Raw genomic sequence first — 12,673 nt, 5'->3', positions numbered from 1 at the left:
AATTATAAGAACATATTGTGAGCAACTCTAAGCCAGCAAATTAGATAATCTGGAAGAAATGGATGCATTCCTAGAGATGTATCAACTTCCAAAACTGAACCAGGAAGAAATAGAAAACCTGAACAGACCTATAGCCACTAAGGAAATTGAAGCAGTCATCAAAAATCTCCCAACAAACAAGAGAAGAAGAAGAAGAAGATAGCAGGAGGGGAAGAATGAAGTGGGGGAAATCGGAGGGGGAGATGAACCATGAGAGACTATGGACAAACTGAGGGATCTAGAAGAGAGGGGTGTGGAAAGATGGGTTAGCCTGGTGATGGGTATTAAAGTGGGCACATTCTGCATGTAGCACTGGGTGTTATGCACAAACGATAAATCATGGAACACTACATCAAAAACTAATGATGTAATGTATGGTGATTAACATAACATAATAAAAAAAACTAAAAAAAAACAAAAAAAACTGTATGTCACAGAAATAACTACATTCCCTCATCAACTGCATTCTAAAGGACTCTCATCAGATCCTTATCCATGGCCATTTTTCAGTCTTTTGTCATTTGAGACAATTACTGTTTTACTCTGATGCTTTGGCAAAAAGTGATCTAGCAAAAGTGTTTCATCTCTAAAGAGATTCATGGAAGAGGTTTTGTCAGGTTTCTGATGACTGAGATCAATTTGCCTTCATGTGGGAGGGACAATAATGAACCTTTCAAGTGCTCCCCCAATGCTACCTGCATAGCCCACAGTATGCCATGGGATGGTAGCTGGAGACCTGTCCCTTTCCTGCCTCCCCACATTAGTAAAATGGGCCCATTACATTGATGATATGATGTTAACGTGTGAAGACTTGCCTCTGCTGAAAGGCATCCTGAATTTTTGCTGGAGTCTCTGTAAGCGAGAGGATGAGCAAGGAGCCCACAGAAAGTTCAAGGCCCAGGCATCGCCAGAAGGTTTGGGAGCCATTTGGTTAGGTAAAATGCATGTTGTTCCAGAAGTTGTGATTGATAAGGTGCAAGCCTATCCAACCCCTAAGAATGTGAAAGAAGTGCAAGCCTTTGTAGAGATTTTGGGGATTGGGAGGACTTTTAATCCCCACCTGGCCCAGTGTCTCTGTCCCTTATATCCTGGTTTAAAAAAAAAAAAAAGGCCCATGTGGGACTGAGGATTAGAGCAGCAAGTCATCTTTGAGTGACTTAGTGAAATAGCTTAAAGTTCTGGGCATCTCCCAAGCCATTTGAGTTCGATGTGTCTGTGACTTCAGAAGGTATGGATCGGACACTGTGACAGAAACAACAGAAGGGGGAAAATGCCTTAGGATTTTGGCCCCAGCTCTGGAAGTGGGCAGAATCCCGATATACCTCCAGAGAGCAGCATTGCAGTCCTCCAGGTAGAGCAGAGCCCCTCACTCTGCAGCCAGAACAGCATCCAGCAGGGGTCGAGCTCAGAGTAGTCTGGCTGGTGATGGATGACTTATGAGTCATGGATGTTAACCCTTTGTACTGACGGTTGGGCTGTTTTAAAGGGATGAACCCTATGGCTCAGACAATGGGACGTCAAAGGGTACATGATCTTGAATAAGCCCTTGTGGGGTCAGGATATGTGGAAAGATATTTTGGTCTATCTGTAAAAGACTAAAGCAGTCCTCGCTGTTGTCCATATCCTGGCTCTTAAGGCACTGACAACCCCTGGCAATTAGGTAGCTGATGGCCTAGCTCCGGTATGAGCCCTAGCAACTGACCCTTTAGTAGCTGCAGCAGATTGGGTGCATAGACACAGTGGCCACCACAGTGCCCAGGTGAGACAGAGTATTGCCAAGAATGCTGGGTTGCCCTTGAAATACAGTGACTTGGTTAATGCAGTGACCACATGTCCTGTGTATTTTGAACACTGCCCAAGGCAATTGCCGAAGGAGTCTGGGGCCTTCCTTTGGCGTTCTCAACCAGTAAGGGATTGGCAAATTGATTTTATTGGCCGCTTCTTTTCAAGGGAGGGTTCTAAATATGCTTTGGCTCGTGTGGAAACTGCATCTGGCCTAATCCAGGCTTTTCCCAATTGCCTTGCAAACCAGGCTGCCATCATTGCGGGATTTAAAAAAGCTGAATACCATTGTATAGATACCCTTATCTACTAGACTGTGATTGGGTGGGTCACATTTCAAAGATCATGATGTGTAAGATTGGGCAAAACAGCATGACATTGAAGAAAAGGTTCCATCTCCCTTATAACCTGAAAGCAGCAGGTTTGGTAGAAAAGGGACAATAGAATATTAAAATAGCAGGTTAAATTACTAACAGGTAAAACCATCCTGGCTGGGTGGACTAAAGTACTGTCCAGGCTTTAATACATGTGAATAATTAACCAGGAGGGCCTGTAGCCCCATGTGCCAGACCGTAGACCCCTACTGAGGCAACTAACGCAGTAAAAGTAGGGAAGTCACAGGAAATGGCCATTGCTCCCACTCTCACCGTGGATCACCTGCTATGTTGCTAGGAACACCATGACCCATCACACCTGGGAAAGGAATTATCTACTGGAAATTGCCATGAGATGTCCCTCAGGGCTGGATAAGTTACTTGGTATCCCTGAGTGCAGGAGAGACTACTGTCTCCACAGGGAACTTGTTGTCTTGCTATGTACCAGACCCATTGGAATGCATCATGCCTGGAATGGAACATGCGCCATTGAAAGAGGGGAGTTGGTGGGGGGGAGTTCTGGTCTGGCAGGTCCTGTCCCCAGTCCATCTCCTCATGCCTGACTGTGCTGCCCCCTGCCCCTGGCTAACATGTATTGTATGTACAACCAGGTCAAGCTCCTAAAACCACCAACCTCGCCCTCCTCAAGGCCAGGTGGACACTGTTTTCCACAAATGCAATCATTTAGCTGCTGTCTTCGTTCCCTCCATTGTCCTAAAAGACATCATAGCATACACAAAAGCCCTTACTAAATTCACTCAGCTAGCACCGAAGCAACAAAGCTTGTCCTTACTGAACACTGAACTATCTCTAATGAGAAAAGCTGTCCTCCAAAATACAATGGACTTTGACATTAATACTGCCTCAGAAGGAAACACCTGTGCCATTATCCAAACAAAATATTGTGTGTTCATACCTGATGGATCTGCTAATGTATCATCTTTTAAATCACATGAGGGTATAAGTGAGTGCCCTCAGTGATCCTGACTCCTGGCTTAAGGGATCTAGTAAGTCAGTGGTTCATATCATGGGGCTCTTAGTGGAAAAAGTTGTCACTGATTTGGGGAATCACTGTCTTAATCTGTGGTTTCTCTTGCATGAGCCTGGATTTTCTTCTGACATCTGCCTCCAGCGCAGCCAGATAACCACCAAAGGAGCCACCTCAAGCTAGTGAAACCTCTTGCTGGCCCCTCAGGACACAATGGTGAGGAGGGATACATGTGAGGTCACAAAAGGTAGTGTTGGGGGAGGTCTTTGAGAAGACATTACCACAGGTTGACTTGTGAGCTGGACCTGGGTAATCGGAAGCTCCTGTGCTTGGAATGTGGGTACCACTTGCCTTCTCCCATACCAGAAGCTGCCCAAGAATATAGCTTTGAAATAGTGATATGGTGCTGAGATCATCTAGGTGGTATACGTGATTGAACCCAGGTAAGGCCTGAATATAAATTTTTACAATTTGGCAGGTGGGTGTAGAGATCTACGTGAGTGTCTGCAGCCACCCAAGACAAGCTTTGTACATAAGTTCCTTTACTTATTAATACTGCCACCTACCAGTCTGGAGTGGCCTGTCTCTTTCTTCAGCCTCTCCCTGCCCTCTGCCTATGGGGACCAGTTTCAGATTTTACCTGGGAAGCTCCTTAGGAGCTTATGGACCAACAGACAGTAGTACACAGGGGAAAAAAAGTCTATTTAGGTCCTCTACCTGTTTTTAAAGTCACATTGTTCATTGTTATTGAGCTATATGAGTTCTTTCTATACTTTCGATATTAACCCTTTATCAGATATATGATTTGTAAATATTTTCTCCCAATCCATAGATTGCCTTGTCATTTTGTTGATTGTTTCTTTTGCTGTACAGAAGCTTTTGAGTTTGATGCAGTCCCACTTATTATTTTTTTTATTTTCTTGCATGTGTTTTTGGTATCATATCCAAAAAAATTGCCAAGACAGATATTAAGAAATTTTGCTCCTATGTTTTCTTCTAAGAGTTTTATGGTTTCAGGTCTTATGTTTAAGTCTTTAATCCATTTTGAGTTCATTTTTATGGGTGGTATAAGATAGGTGTCCAGTTTTATTTTTTTGCATGTGGATATCCAATTTTCCCAGCACCATTTATTGAAGAAACTATCTTTTCCACCTTGAGTGTCTTTGGCTCCCTTGTCAAATATTAGTTGAACCAGGAACTTCTCAGTCACTCAACTACTTGGCACAACTACCTTATAAAGTAGAAATTATTAGTTATTCCTATTTCATATGGAGTATGCTGAAGCCCATGAATTCAAGTAATTTGCCCAGTGTGACACAGTAACTGGCCAAACCAGCTTTGGGATGTTCCTCAGACTCTACAGGCTGCACTCCCACTGTGGAACTAACAACCGTTCTAGTTAAGCAGGAGACAGAGGCCTTTGTAAATGACTTTCCTCAGGAAAAATGTTTCTTATGGATAAAGACACCTAAGTGACATCACTCTACAACTGAATGGGCCCTAAAGCAAGCAAATAACAGCACCATAGCACCTCTCTTCCCTTAAGCCATTTTACTGAAAAGGATATTTTTATTTTTTATTTATTTATTTATTTATTTATTTATTTTAAAGATTTTATTTATTTGTTTGACAGAGAGAGACACAGCGAGAGAGGGAACACAGGGGGAGTGGGAGAGGGAGAAGCAGGCTCCCCGCAGAGCAGGGAGCCCGATGCAGGACTCAATCCCAGGACCCTGGGATCATGACCTGAGCTGAAGGCAGTCGCTTAACCAACTGAGCCACCCAGGCACCCTGAAAAGGATATTTTTAAATACACTGGGGCTTTAAGGGTTGGCTCCAGCCTGAATGAGCTGATGTACCAGAGATTCGTGTTGGGAAACATGAGCGCAGTGGGCACACCATGGAGATTTCCAAGTTGGCCATGCAGCTGTTTCCTTTAAAAAAAAATCTATAAAATGTGATATTTATGATATTATCTCTGTTATGATAGAGGATGAGGAATCCCCAGTTGCTTTATTTATACAGTTTTGGGGATCAGAGTACAATTTTTGCTGCCTTCCTCTTAAGGCTCTGAAAGGGATTTATCACGAATGCTAATGAATTTAAAAAGTTAGGTTAGGGCACCTGGGTGGCTCAGTTGGTTAAGCGACTGCCTTCAGCTCAGGTCATGATCCTGAAGTCCCGGGATGGAGTCCCGCATCGGGCTCCCTGCTCAGCAGGGAGTCTGCTTCTCCCTGTGACCCTCCCCCCTCTCATGCTCTCTCTATCTCACTGTCTCTCTCAAATAAATAAATAAAATCTTTAAAAAATAATAAAAAATAATAAAAAAATTAAAAAGGTTATCTTAGTTTGGATAAGATAAAAGACAAGGAAGTAGAAATATGTCCCAGAGGAAGGAATTTACTACTTTTTCTTTTTTGCCTTTTTTTTTTTTAAAGATTTTATTTATTTATTTGACAGAGACACAGCGCGAGAGAGTGAGCACAAGCAGGGGGAGTGGGAGGGGGAGTGGAGAGGGAGAAGCAGGCTTCCCGCTGAGCAGGGAGCCCCATGTGGGGTTCAATCCCTGAGGACCCTGGGACCATGACCTGAGCTAAAGGCAGACACTTAACCAACGGAGCCACCCAGGCTTCCGCTCTTTTTTGCTTTTGACATGAAACCTACATGATCTTCGGCCATGCCATATACTCTTAGTGCACATCTTCTGTAGTGTCGGGGCCTCAGGGGAATAGTGGCTGCTGTGCCTCATACCTGTCATCATTAAATGTTCTTGTTTTTTTTTTTTTCCCAAAAGCACAGCTAGCTGTTCTTGTGACAGTATCACCAGTGGACCATATTTCTTAAAAACATTCACCAAGTTCCTCAGCGAAAATTGTTTATTCTGCTTAGAAGTTATGCATCTAGATCTTGCCTCTGCCCTGGACAGACTAATCTCTGTCATTATGACAATTTTCACATACTTATGCTTGGTGACAGGTCATAAATTTATGAATCCAGCTGAGATATGGCTCAACAACCTGGTCTTTATCTTCTTTGGGGAGAAAGATGATATGAAACCATGTTACGTTGAAATTTTTGGAGCAGTAGGTGACTCAATTTGAAATAAACATCAGTAAAGGACATAAAGATACCATGAAACATTTTCACCCAATTGTTTAATCTACCCTCTTAGTCTAAGTCTGGACTATGGCATTATCTATTCTTTCTATTCAGTGAAGCCATGCTCATAATTAGAATGGGATTAAAAACAAAAGACTTTTAGACTTGTATAATCCATATTTTTAGTGTTGTTATTAGGGAAATAATAATGATAATAAAAAAAACCATAGCATTTTTCTTTACTCTGAGGCTCCAGGAAAGGCATTAGATTCAAATGAATGGATAGCATTCTATCAATCTAGTCTCAGGATTGATATGGATGGCCAGTGAAACCCTGCAGTTTCAAATTGCTGCAAAGAATTTTACCATATATTGCAATTTTGATGAGTTACAGTAAATATCAAAAACTAATGACAAGCAAACAGATTTTTAAAAGAATCAGTTGCATCCTTTCATTCAATACAATCTTAGCAATTAACAATGTAATTTGTTCATAATACAAAAGTTTATTCATTAATTTATCATCTGTCAATTATGTATAGGGCACTGTATTAGGCACTAGAAATTTTCATTCATTCAATGAATAATTACTGAGTGCTTTTCTGTGCAGAATACTGTTTTGGAGCTGAGGAAACAGCAGGAAAACTCATGTGATGTTCCTATCCTCATGGAACTTATATTCTAAGGGAGAAGAGGCAAAATAGGTAGGGTAAATAATTTATAGAGTGTGCTTGAAAGTGTTAAGTACTAAAGAGAAAAAATATGTCAAGGAAGGGCTCTCAGAAAAGAAGATGTTTGAATAAAGACCAGGAAGAGGCTAGGGAATTAACCATGGGGGAGTCTAGGAGAAGAGCACACAAGGTGGAAGGAACAGTAAGTGAGAAGGGAACAACATGCTTAGCATTTTGTGGATGAGTAAGGAGGTCATGGTCCTTTAGTGAATGACTAAAGAGCAAGTAGTGGAAGATAAAGCCAGAGAGATAATGGGAATAGCTGATAGAGGGTCTTGAGGGTCATATGAAGGATTCTGCCATTTGCTCTGAGGAGACTGGGAACCAGCGGAGGGTTTTAGAAAGAGTACAGAGCTGATATGATTTATGATTTGGGAAGACCACTCTGACTGGTACAGAGACTGGAACACAAAGGTGAATCAGATAGGGTCCTAATATCAATGAACTCACACTTCATTTGAGAGGCTAAGATGGATATAGGTTCACTGCAGTGAGGTAAGTGCTGCTAGAGAATTCAGAGTGCGATGAGATTTTAGAGTTGTGGTCAGACCTCTGCTCACCTGTTTTCTTACTCCAATCTGGTTTCCACCTCAGTAATTCCACTGAGATGATTCTTGCTAAGAATGCTCATGACTTTTGTGTTGCCAAGTTTGTCAATGTCCTTCTTTTTATATCATCACCATACTTGATGTCTCAGTCACAGTTGTAACTTCTCATGTTGCCCTTCTTGAAATAGTCTCTTCTCTTTCCTCCCGCTGCCATATATGGCCCATGTTTTCCTCTTGTCTTTACAGGCACTCACTTGATAAGCTTATTCTTCTCTCTCCTAGTTATTGGGTCCTCAAACTTCTATCCAGGGTTGTCACACTGAACTCCAAGGGGTCCATTTACAACATAGTCCAAGGGACCAGTGCTTTTTCAAGTTGAGTCATGCTACTTGGCATAGCATGTAATAAAGTAACTCATCTCTGTCTTGGTCTTTCGTCTGTTTTGGTTTTCTTTCTTTAAGCAATCTTAATTGTGCAAGAGGCTTCAACTAAGAATTATTTCTAAGTACATGTCTCCATCCCAGGCTACTTTGCTGTGTAACACACTCATGCAGTTGAGTGCTTGACACCCTCAGTTGGGTGTCCCAAATGTATTTCAAGTTGTCCCAAAGTGAACTCAAGGACTTCCCTTCATACATGGTCTTCTTCCCATGTTCCTTGGTGAATGGATATACTAACATTCACCCAGTTATACAAGCCAGAACCCTTAGAATCCCCTCCAATAGGTCTACTTCTGTAGCCTCCAAATCCAAATCCACTATCCAGTCTATTGATTTATTTCTTCAAGACTTTGCCATAATCCAAGATACCTTCATCTCCTGCCCTTTCTTCCTGCAGGAATCCTTTCTTGGACCACAGCCATACATAGTTTTAAAACACTAATCAAGTCATGTTATCAACACCCACCTGTTTAAAATACTGTGATGGATTTCCCTTTTTACTTAGAAAAGAATGGTCATAAACTTTAAGTCTCCATGTGTTATAATTTTGTCCTTGTCTACCTCTCCAAAGTATCTTGCTCTAATGCTTTCCCGGATCACTTTGCATTCTTACTACTACTGGCCATTTAAAAGGTATCTGAGCAGGACTGTTACACATATGAGCCTTACACCTAAGATGCTGAGGTAGATAGTGTCATTTATTTATCTATATCTTTTTCTGAACAAATAACCACTGAGACACACAAAGTATCCAGAAATATCTGGAACTTAGCATTTCCAGCAAAACTACCACTATGGTGTTTATGTGGAGCATTTTAAAATTTAATCAGATTTGAAAAAATTCTGGAGAAGAATTAGAATCTGATATATTTATATTTAAAGATTTTATTTATTTGAGAGAGAAAGAGAGAATGCACGTGTGCACGTGTGTGCACACGCACAAGCTGGGGGAGGGGCAAAGGGAAGAGAGAGAAGCAGATTCCCTGCTGAGCAGGAAGCCATTTGGGGGACTCTGGGATAATGACCTGAGCTGAAGGCAGATGCTTAACCAACTGAGCTACCCCTAGAATCTGATATATTTAGGGAGTTGTGTGGAAGGTCCACAGGGACTGCTTGGGTTCTTACCCTCTGAATGGCCATGTTCTAAGTGTGTTTTTCTGGACAACGTACACAAGCTCTCCATGCTTCCTTCTCTTCCATAAACAAAATTTCAGTGAACATTAAAAAATGAGAAAAACAAGTAATAAAGAACAAACATATATCTGATTAGCTCTCATCAGATACCAGTTCTGTGGCCCTGCACTTCTGGTAAAATAATAAAAAAAATTTTTGATTTAATTTCCCTTTCATCAAATATCCTCACTGTCTAAGACACTGCTTCTTTGGTTTTAGACCTGATATACTGTTTTTCTATAAAGACTTTCTCTGCCTGCATGCATGTGGTGAGCTTAAATGTAATAGAGTGTACTCAAAATAACACGATCCAATAGGAAAAACCAGACAGGATTCTACTTCCCAACAATGAGGAAAAGAAGACATAACACCACCACCTGCAATTAGAAAAGTGGTCTGAGCCACAATGAGGTATTTGAGTCTCCCACAACGCTTTGGCATTGGTAGGGATAGCTCTCAAGGCAAACAAAAGCTTAATAGCTATTCTTTTCCAGCTGTTTCCCTTGGGCCAGATGTCTGAGTAGCCCAAACTACTTAGCTACATATTAGTGCCACACAAACTACAGGCTGTTGCTTGTTGGGAGAGCTGTTAACTTCTGGAGAATGTTGCACTGAATGTTATTACGGTTTGAATGAAAATAAACTTGCTAAGTGGCTTGTGTATTAGTGCTGGTACAAGGTAATCCTTGTCTAATGGAAACAAAAACACACTATTTCCCTCCCACCTGACCTGAGGGACACTCTAAGGCTTTAGTACACCAACACTCTCTGCTGTTTCTCTCTGTTTCCTGGCTGTTTTTCACAGTTCTGTTGGTTGTCTGCACATTAGAGTATATATACCAAACCCCTCCATCAAAGCTTACTCATAAAATGGAAAGAATTCTTGGAAACCTGTTAGGTGTTTATGCTTATTGAGAATATTGTGTGCTCACTTTGGTAGCACCTATTCTAAAATTGGAATAAAACAGAGAGGATTAGCATGGCCCCTGGGCAAGGGTGACACAGACATTTGTAGGGATATTGTTATTACAGGGAACAATTATACACTGCTCTACAGGCTATAAATAATAGCATTCAGTGCACGTCTTGGCTTTGGACTATGCTTTAGATTTAGTGCTTAGTTCCCTACATACTGTATCTGCAGGCTATATCTACAGGCCACATCTCACATCTGGCCCATTTGCATGCATGTTTTCTCATTGGTTCCTCATACTTATTGCAAGAGGCAGTTTTGTTTGCTATCTTCATTTCCTTGAAGGGGAAAGTGAGAAGAGGTGGGTTCTGAATTTACTGATTGGTGGTGATGCTGGGATTTATCCTTCAGGGCTATCCCTCCCCCTCCATAGGCCAAGGGATTTTTCTGTCATTTCTTGTTTGGTTCAATACGGATTGCCTCCTCTGTGGCAACCACTGACAAGCACAGGAATGAAGGTTTTGGTGCTGGGATTGGCAGAGAGAAGGGGGAACATTTACGAGTTCAGTTCATAGCTGAGGGGCCTGAGGAAGCAGCCTGGCTTTGAGGAGGTTCTTATGATGAACACCTTCTCCCTTCCCAATGTGCTTGCATTTGCCATAGTGAGCAGTTCCTGTCATTTTCACCTAAGATATCTTTGAATTCTTCTCAATAAGCTATCTGCACGCATTGATGCCATACAACTAGTCACTCTTCAAAAGAGAAAAGTGCAACACTCATAACTTTAAAACAAAATTATTCCTGAGAATAATGAGAATTCCTACTGAGTTGTAGGAAGCATTTATTTTATTTTTAACAAGAAAAGTGGCATTTCACTGGGATGCCTGGGTGGCTCAGTAGGTTAAGCATCTGCCTTCCGCTCAGGTCATGATCCCTGCGGTCCTGGGATTGAAGCCCTGTGTTGGACTTCCTGCTCAGTGGGGAGTCTGCTTCTCCCTCTCCCTTTGCCTTCCCCCCACTCATGTTCTCTCTCTCTCTCAAATAATGAAATAAAATCTTTAAAAAAATGTTTAAAATAAAAAAAGAAAGAAAATTGGCATTTCACAAGAAAGGGAGAGCTGACGAGTGTGTGCACATGTGCGTGCATGCACATATACACATATATGAGTGTTCTGCTAATTATGTATTGTTTTTACTTAATTACTTAATTATAAAAAATGATCTTGCAAAGATCCATGCACTATCAACATTTTATAGAAAACTTCAGAAAATTTAATTAACATATACAACAAGCATTTTGTTTGCTTTCTTCCACCTTTTCTGTTTTCTTCCTTGAAAGATGACATCATCTTCTTCCTTAATGATCAATTATAGCATAAAATAAGAACCCTGTCTCTATCTACATAATTTAGAGAAATATATTAGAGTGGTTAAACTGAAACATGATTCTGTGTTTTACGTGGATATTAAGGTATTCAGAGCCTTAGGAAAAGCGATAAAGAGGGAAAATAGGATCAGGACAAAATAGTACTTACTAACAAATTTTTGAAAAATACAAAAAATGCACAAATGTATTAAAATCAATAGATGTGTTTTAATTAGAAGTGTCATATTTCAAGAGGTCTTAATACAGCTATTCCATTTCTCATTAAATAACTCTAAAGCCCTTCTAGGTCCAGATGAGTGAGAGAGCATAAGGAAAAATCTTCCTTATCACTTCCAAACAAAAAAGGAAGGGTAGATAAAAAATGTATTTTTATGTTAAATAAAATACACAGACCTGCCTTAAAAAGGGAAGGGGAAATCTCCACTAATATCCACAAATAAATAGAAAATAGCCTTAAATATCTATGAGAGGGGGAAGAAGGCAGATTTTCCACAAAGTAAGAGCAATTAGATTGACAATGGGCTTTTCATCATTAAAAATAAGTAAGGTCTATCATATGATCTCACTGATATGAGGAATTCTTAATCTCAAGAAACAAACTGAGGGTTGCTAGAGTGGTGGGGGGTGCGAGGGATGGGGTGGCTAGACATAGAGGAGGGTATGTGCTATGGTGAGCGCTGTGAATTGTGTAAGACCGATGAATCACAGATCTGTACCTCTGAAACAAATAACACATTATATGTAAAAAAAAAAAAAGAAGATAGTAGGAAGGGAAAAATGAAGGGCGGGAAATCAGAGGGGGGGATGAACCATGAGAGACTATGGACTCTGAGAAACAAACTGAGGGTTCTAGAGGGGAGGGGGGTTGGGGGGATGGGTTAGCCTGGTGATGGGTATTAAAGAGGGCATGTATTGTAGAGCACTGGGTGTTATATGCAACTAATGAATCATGGAACACTATATCAAAAACTAATGATGTAATGTATGGTGATTAACATAACAAATAAAATTTAAAAAATATATGAGGTCACTAAACTGTTATCTTTAGAGTACCTGACTTGAGAGTGCTTACACTTGTTATACCTTTATGCTACATGGCAGGTGTCAGAGTGAAGTCAAGGCATTTAAGGAATATAAAGGCTATAAAAGCTTAATATCCATTGACCCACCTGGAAGAAACCACTGAGGATGTAGCTGAG

At 40.9% G+C, this 12,673-nt stretch overlaps 1 non-coding gene across 1 annotated transcript; it reads left to right on the top strand.

Moving 5' to 3' along the window:
• The first annotated feature begins 10,098 nt into the window (after positions 1-10,098).
• LOC123324413 lies at positions 10,099-10,202 on the top strand. Its single transcript, XR_006539790.1, has one exon. It is a non-coding gene; the product is annotated as a U6 spliceosomal RNA (small nuclear RNA).
• Positions 10,203-12,673: the final 2,471 nt, after the last annotated feature.

The sequence above is a fragment of the Neomonachus schauinslandi genome, chromosome 3, assembly GCF_002201575.2.
Source record: "Neomonachus schauinslandi chromosome 3, ASM220157v2, whole genome shotgun sequence".
Classification (NCBI taxonomy): Eukaryota; Metazoa; Chordata; class Mammalia; order Carnivora; family Phocidae; genus Neomonachus; species Neomonachus schauinslandi.
Note: the sequence above shows the minus strand (reverse complement) of the source record. Positions and strands in the feature narration are given on the sequence as shown.